Here is a 7,787-nt window from a genome sequence, read left to right as displayed (position 1 = left end):
ATGAGACAATGATTTTTTAACTAAATTAATCTGTATTTATTGTATTTAATAATTATAAGTAACAAATCATCTATGCTATTATGTACCTTATAAATTAATGAATTAAAATAATTGATATAATAAATTACAATTATTTGATTGATATGAATTATAATAAATCGTGTGATATTTAAATATCTAATCAAATCAATTAGTTGATATAATTAATTTACTGTAATAAATTGTATTCAATGAATTATAAAAAATAAATTAAAAAACACGCTCAAAAGTAGTGACGGATTCAAAAATTTTAAATAATGAGGGTAAACATATAGCATATAAAAATAATACAAAATATTTATAAATATATCAAAAAATATAAAAAATAAATAATATAAAAATACTAAATATTAAATAATTTTTATGTAATCATTATCAATATTAATATATTGATAAATAATAATATGATTATTAATTTATCTTTCTGTAAATTAAATATAATAATAATAATAATAATAATAATAATAATAAATAAAATTAATCAAAATCTAAATAAGTTATCTTCTAATCAATAATAAAAGTGAAATATATTTTTTTATGAATTATATACAATAAATGATATCACGGGTAATTATCATTATCACTTATTATTATTATTATTATTATTATTATTATTATTATTATTATTATTATTATTATTATTAAAATAATTAAAAATATATTTAATTGATAATTGATAAATAGTTTAATAATGTATTAAATATTGATTTGATATAATTATAATAAAGATATGTTTCTAAATTAGTATAATTATGTATTATTCATTAAATATTAATTATAATATAATTATAATAAAGATATTTTTTATAAAATAATTTAGAATAGAGAATAGAAAAGTTCATTTTGGAGGAAAAACGAAGTCACGAGAGATCGACATCTCACCTCCATTAGTTGGGAGAAAATCCAGTTTTAGTATATTAAGTAGATAAGTAGATTAAGTAGATATATTTAATTATTAATATATTACAATTTAAATATACATCCAAAATCAAATTAGTTAGAATTCAAAATTTTGAATTTAAAATTCTAAAATAAATCTTAAACCATCTTAAATCACTAGTAAAATCTTCGCTCCGTAAAGATCCAGCGCCTCCCCCTCCTCATTTGTGGCCGCTTTCGTCTTCTCCCGCGTTGCACACTCCTCTGCGACGATCTCCTTCTTCGGCGACGCGCACACCCCTGCTCCTCCTCCATCGATGGGCTCTTCCCCGTCTCTGGTCTCCTCCCTCGCGCCACGCACAACCGCCCCCTTCTCCCGCGTCTTCCCCTGTTTCCTCCCCCATGTCGCACTCCTTCTGTCTCTGGTAGTTTTACTTGTAAAATTCTAAAAAAAAAATTGGTTGAGTTCATTCATGAATATATGTTATCTTTTTTTTTCCGCTTAATAAAAAGTTCTATTTTTTTAATTTATGTATAATATTGGAAGTGTCTGTGTTTTTTTTTTCTGTTTTTTTTAAATGTATTTGTGATTATAATTTTTTTTGTACTCATATGTTTGATTTGGGAGTTGTAATGTTAACCTAATTTGGATGTGTCAACACTTAATTTTGGATGTATTTATATTGTTCATTATGTTCTTATGTACATATATAAGTTTTTTTACATGAGTTTTGGATGTGTTGATAAAATATTTAGAATGCATTCTTATAATTTTGGATGTGTATTTGAGTTTAATTTTTTCTGTGTACAATATGTAATTCAGAACTACAATGACAATAATTTAGATGTGTTAATACATAATTTTGAATGTGTTTATGTTGTTTATTTAATTTTAGATGTGTTTTTGACATGAGTTTTGAATGTTTTGAATAAAAAAAAAATTGAAGTGAGTTTAATTGATTTTGAAAACTTCACTGATTTTTTTAAAAATTAGTACACGAAAAGTTGTTACGAATTTTATGGTTTGGTTTACAAAAAAATTAATGTATTGCAAGTGGTTACAAATTTTACGGTGATAAGTATTTAAAATAAAAGTAGTTCCTTAAAAATAAAAAATATGATTAATTAAAAAATTAAAATAAAAAAATATTAGATTTAAAAAATGAATAAAAACTGAATTTTATTGTACAAATAGTATTTTCCTCTTAGTATTAGATCCGTAATATCTAACACGCGGTATCACAAGAATATTTGACCTATAAACAGCAATCGAGACATTGAGATAGTTACATTTAACAAAATTTGAGTAAAACACTAGTAATTTTTGTATTCAAATTATGTGAATTTTGAGTTGCATTATTAATGACATAAATTAAAATAATATAGTATAAGCCACTTCAAACCATTTGACTACTTATTTTCTGATTTTTATCGGCATTGGGATGCCTAATAATCAATATTGCAATGTACTACTGCTATGTTGTCAGCGGTTGCTTGTTTAAACTATACATATGTAATGTAACTCATTACAAGTTACAGATTAATTGAGGAGCTTGAATTCATAAAACTCTTTCAAGTACCCAGTAACCTTGGAGACCAGAGATGGAAGGTCCTGTTTGGTGATGGAACAGTGTTGGTGGGGTGAGATAGATATATCTACTCTTTCCTTTTTTTTTTTTTTGCATTGTTATTATCAAATTCATAAATTATGACTAAAAAAAATTATGATAATGACATTAAGAAAAGAACTTCACACTCTAAATTAGTAAATTAGTAAATCTGAGAGAAAAAAATTCGAATAAAAAATTCAATAACAATTAGTAATTATATATTGATAACTTCAAGTTCTAAATCAGCAGAACAAAATTCTCCAATGACCATTACATATCAAAAGTCTATAATAATAATAATATGCATAAGTAGAAATGAAAAAGAAAGTGCTTCAACTTCAATTCTAATTTCTAAGAATATAAATAAATTAAAAAATATAAATACTTCTAAAATATGCTACTCCTCCATAGTCAGAGTTAAAGAATCTTTATTATGCTCAATGTTTGTCTTTTATTAACAAAGTTAAATCTTCATCTTGCTCTATAACATAATCAAAATTATAAATTTGAAAATGGTATCACAGTCAAACATTATGGTCCAACATGTATGAATGAACCATCCACACGTATACAATAATCACATATTGATGAATTATAGCAAATTTGGAAAGCAAAATAAATAAGGTGGTGATGTGTTAAATTATTTCTAGTGTCCGAACAACTTTGTTTACATGATTGTTGAAAGTGCTTATGACGAGTAATGAGTATATTTCTCTGCATTTAAGTCAGTATTTTTAGCCATAAGATTAACTACATGATTGATGGTGCTTTGAATCAAAATAATACAAATGTTTTAATTTCAACTCAAAGTCTCTTAATCTTCTTTAATTGTTTCATCTAATTAGGAGAATCTGTTGTTCCTTTTTATTTTCATTTTCTTTTAGAGAATGATTCCAAATACTTGATATTCTTTCTCTTTATTGTTATAACATAAAAATAAAAATAATTCCATGCATGCGTGGGTTAGTGAGAATGTGAGATTATCATGCTGTGAATGCAAATTCACCATCTCACATTTTGTGTCTATCCTCCTACTTGATCCTAAATAGGATCTTGATCTTGACAACCTTGCCATCAGTGTTTTATGTGAAAAGTGAAGGATGATAACCAATAGAAGGTGTGGGCTTAATAAATAAATAAATAAATAAATAAATATGAAGGAATCCTTTCTGCAGTAATTTAAGGATTAAGATTTTAATACTTGTTGACATAATTAGAACGTGAGGATACAAACTTCATAAGTAGTTAGATATGGACATGGCAGAATACAACAGATCACATAAATCAAATACTACATACATTGCATAAGGTGATAAAGAAAATAGTTAGCCTAGTCTATGATTAAAAGGATAAGGAGAAAAAAGTTCCAATTATCATTTATACCATTCTATTATTGTTATAATAAGAATAGAGGAGTGCTAGGACCCAGCAACTTTTGTGTTTTGTAACCATCAATTGGCCATCAATATAGTGTTTTTAATATAATGGTGTAAGATTATATCCAATGATGGGAGATCACTCACTCTTCTTTTGATGGTTAAGTGCTGGCCACAAAACACAAAAGTTGCTGGCCCCTAGACTTTCTCATAAGAATATTTATGTTGTTCACTTTTTTTTTTCAATTGTTGTTTATAGTTTATTTTGTTTTCATTATCTGATATTGATGTGAGAAAATGTGTCTTTGAGTGATTATATAAGTCTTATGTATTGTTGGTTGTGTTGGATGAGTATGAATGCTTGTTTGGCTGGGTTATTATCCGGTTTTGTGAAACGAACTGTTTTTGAAATGCTTTTTAAAAGTTATTTTGTAAAATCTTTGAAATCGAGTTTATCCTGTTGAAAATTGATCTGAGTTTGAATTAGTGTTCTTGAAATTTGAAAATGATGTATCTTTAGAACCAACTTGATTTTTGAACTAATTTGGTTTTGAACCCATTGAAGAGGGTTGCGGAATGGTGTAGTTGGGACCCAAAAAGGGTGGCAAGGTCCAAGTTTTAGGGGAGGTGCTGCCGAAATTCCGATAGAATCCGACACTTTATTGAAATGTTATTTGGAAAAGAGGTAATGACCAAATCAGTACCCGAAAGATTAAAACGCTGACATTGCGGTACCTGACTATTATAAACGACAAAATGGTACCTAGTTAATTTTAAACACTGACAAACGTATCCATAACCTGGCCGGACCTAAGCTCCGGTGAGGACAATGCTTACCTGGACACCGGATTATGCTGACAAATCATGTTTTAATTGAGTTGTCATTTCTAATTAATTAATTTGCTAGCCTAGGTGGAAATTAGGTTAATTGGAATTCAATTTGCCCCCAAATCATTACTCTTTGCCCTAATCCCAAATCAACAACGCTCTCTGTTCGTTCATTCGCAGTAGGGGATCCAAGATTGGAAGATGCATTCTGCAAGGGCTCGTGGAAAATCTGCAACGCTGAGAAGGCAGCCCCCGATGCAAGCCTGCGACGTGGATGGTGCTTCGGGCATTGTGAGTAAAAGTTACGATGGCTGTTGCTTTTGTCCCCTTCCAGTGGTTCCGTTGAAGTCGAAGACAAGTAGCAACCCTGATAGGTGGTTTCTACGCTGCCCTCTGTGGAAGGTAAGATTGGAATTGTGATGAATATGTGAGGAAGTAGAATAATATCCCTTCTTGGTTTATCGTCTGTTCTTATTCATTTTTAGATTTCGATTGTTGTCTGATGTTTGAACTCTTCGTGTTGTGCCAGAACACAGAAATGCGTTGCGGGTATTTCCAATGGTTGGATGAAATACAAGCGGAATGTGTGGAAGGAGAGGTTTCTTCAGAGAACAGTAATATGATGGGCAAATCAGAACCCAAAAAGAAAGGCAGAATCAATGTTGACTGTGGGGATGGCCAGAAAATTCAAAGGATGATGATGGTACTATCTGTGGTGAATGACATGAAGGAGAATCTGAAGAGGGTTGAGTTGTGCCTAATTTTTATGTGTATTTTGATTGGGTTAAATGTGGCTTTGATTATGTTTAGGGTGGCTAAGTAGGTAGACATTGTAGATTATAATAGTATAACAGTGAGAGATTGGAATTTTGTAATCTTGTCCTCAATGTAATTGAGATAAATTAATGTATGATGTGTTCTTGTTGTGCTTTGATTGAGTTGTTGTTGTTGTGATTTGACCAAGATACATGGAGTCTATGTAAGCCATGTCAATTAGTTTTATAAACATAAACTGAATAAAACACCAAAATAACATCAAGTTATAACCATTAACTATTTAGAGTAACAAAGTTCAGGCTCCAAATAAGACAACCAAAATGACACATGTTCATAGTAACTGCTACAGACCCAAGATGACAGTAACAAAACACAGAAACACTAGGTTAGCACTTACATGCCATAATGGCAGTTGGGTGCATTTTAAGTAAATCATGTCCAAAATGCAAATAACAACAAATTAAAAAACCCAAGAATCTAAGCTCATTTCTTGTCATTTGTTGATGGCTTTGATGGTGGTGGTCCGGATGGCTTTTTCTTCTTCAAGGATGGGGTGGGCATGAAGCCTGTGAACCTGCTCTGGGTGGCTGGGCTTGCTGCTGCCATGGTCTCCCTAGTCACAGTTGGGGGCCTAAATGGTGCTGTAGGTTGGGCCTGAAGAGTGGGCCTAAGTAATGGACCTTGAGGCTGAGGCCCAACATTGGATGGAGATGCAGAAATTTGGGATCTAGACCCAACATCAGGACTGACAAGACTAGGTTGAGCAGGGGGTGGTGGTGCAGCTGCTGCATTTTGTGCTGGAGTTGGAGTTGTTGTAGTGGATGCCATTCCTCTTCGAGTGGTGCTGCCTCTTCCTCTTGGTGGAACTGTATTGCCCCTAACAAAAGATGGTCTGCCTCTCCTCTTTGGTGCTGGTGATGGTTCTGAACTAGCTGGTGGAGCACATGGGTTGGTTGCTGCTGGTATAGTGGCTACATTAGGGGCTGAAGCAGTTGTTGTAGTGTTGTCATCATTGATGTTATTCTGCATCAGTTTGTGCATTCATGAAATCAAATCTTCTATGGAGACAGATCCAACAGTTTAGTACAAGAAGGTAAAATAAATCATTAACATTTACCTGATCAAGCTGAGTTTGTGGATGGTTTTGAGTGAGCTCTTCCTCATCTGCAACATGTGCAGCGTGTGCAGCCTCCATGGTCTCCTCCCAGTTAGCTTCTTGCTCCCTAGCTTCATCCTCATCAAGATCTGGTTCTTCAGCTGCTGTTCCACTTCCTTTGTCAGGACAAGTTCTGCTATTATGTCCAGCCTTGCAAAAAACACATGAGTAAGGTAAAACAGCATTAATAAAGTTGCAGATAGGACATAAAAGGTAAAGTAAATACATATAAGTAATGGTTTTTGTGTTGCTCACCCTTTTGCAGGTTTGGCATGTTATCTGTCCATATTTTCTCTTGGCCTTGTATTGGCTGCCAGAACTTTGCTCAGTACTATCCTTTCTTCTCTTCTTTGTAGGTCTGCCAATAGGCCTCTTGTATGGAGGGGGCAGACATGGCAGCCCTTCGTGATGCTCCCAGTACTCCTGACTCGGTATGCTATTAATGTGAAACATATAAGTCCTATTATAAGCCTCGATAGTGAACTTGTGATGGACATAGTCTTCAGGTTTCTCATTCTTTCTTTGAATTGCTGCAATCCCATGACAGCATGGTAGTCTAGTGAGCTGCCATTTTCTACATGAGCATGTCCTCTCTCATGTATTGACTCTCACTCTATGCTGCCATTTTGTTACTTCAAACTGATTGTGCTCATCATCACTACACCATTGTGCTTCCCAGTAATTGGCTTGTCTTTTTTCTTTCTCTAACCTACTGACTTGTACAGGGGCTATTTGTCCATTATAAGCTATCAGTGAGTCTTTGTGAGTTGCCATTGTCTTCATGATGTAGAACCTAAGCTCCTCAAGCATTGTCAAGATGCTCTTCCCCCGAAGTCCCACGATTGTTGAGTTAAATGACTCACAGTTGTTGCTTGTCAAACTGTCTACCTTTGGCCAGTTTGAAAACCTTGATCTCGACCACTGTTCTTGTTCAAATTTTGACAAATACTCCCAGGCCTGTTTGTTGATTCGTTTCACAGCTCCCATTGCATCATTAAATTCCTGATCAGTAGTTGCCTTTGCACATTGCCAAAATGTTGCCTTAAGTTCTTTATCCTTCTATCTCTTCTTCAGATTTCTCTACATATGCATACAACAGAATCTATGCTTCACCCCTGGCAT

At 32.6% G+C, this 7,787-nt stretch overlaps 1 pseudogene; it reads right to left on the bottom strand.

The window, feature by feature from the left end:
- Window positions 1–5,992: 5,992 nt before the first annotated feature.
- On the bottom strand, window positions 5,993–7,787 carry LOC148550244 (uncharacterized; annotated as a pseudogene).

This window comes from Arachis ipaensis, chromosome B7, assembly GCF_059453495.1.
Source record: "Arachis ipaensis isolate K30076 ecotype BB chromosome B7, ASM5945349v1, whole genome shotgun sequence".
In the NCBI taxonomy this organism is placed as follows: domain Eukaryota; kingdom Viridiplantae; phylum Streptophyta; class Magnoliopsida; order Fabales; family Fabaceae; genus Arachis; species Arachis ipaensis.
This window is presented reverse-complemented; position numbering and strand designations above follow the sequence as displayed.